We start from the raw sequence: 554 nt of genomic DNA, 5'->3' as shown, positions 1-554 counted from the left end.
ACTATTACATTTGCACATTGCAAATCTCCAAAGCCACAAGCACACGCATTTCATCACCCAAATACTTTCATTTCTATCTATTCAGATGTACATTAGAGATACTGAAGGTATCTGGATGATACATTAGCCATTTAATACACTAATCATTTTGGTTACTCTTCCTTCAGTTCACTCTAGAACACTTATTAATTTATGACTGAGAAGTAATATTAATTAATCTATTAAAAGGAGGAAATATACATTCAGATGTATGCAGGGAAACATTTTTTCTCTGCTCACTCTTAATTTACATCTTGATGAGTCAAATCCCCACTGTTACACTGCCAAGTCAAAAAACATTTCACCGTCGATTAAAATCATCCCACGGGATTGTAGAACACAAACCTCTTTAATGAATTTGGTCCGCTAAATTATTATGGCCAAGAAAAAACCTGTATTTTGCATCTCTAAGCAAAAGTTATGAGGAAGACACCTTTTCAGAGCCACTAGCTTTTGAGGGGGGGAATGATTTGCAGTTCAGTGCTGGAGCATCGGGGACCAGCTGCACCGCCCTG

At 37.4% G+C, this 554-nt stretch overlaps 1 long non-coding RNA gene across 1 annotated transcript in view; it reads right to left on the bottom strand.

Moving 5' to 3' along the window:
- The window catches only part of LOC115947848, a 15,765-nt gene that overhangs the window by 947 nt on the left and 14,264 nt on the right, over positions 1-554 (bottom strand). The gene's annotated exons all lie outside the window — the stretch shown is intronic.

Source organism: Geospiza fortis, unplaced genomic scaffold (assembly GCF_000277835.1).
Source record: "Geospiza fortis unplaced genomic scaffold, GeoFor_1.0 scaffold194, whole genome shotgun sequence".
Lineage (NCBI taxonomy): Eukaryota > Metazoa > Chordata > Aves > Passeriformes > Thraupidae > Geospiza > Geospiza fortis.
The sequence above is the reverse complement of the archived record's forward strand: the minus strand, read 5'-3'. Positions and strand labels throughout refer to the sequence as shown.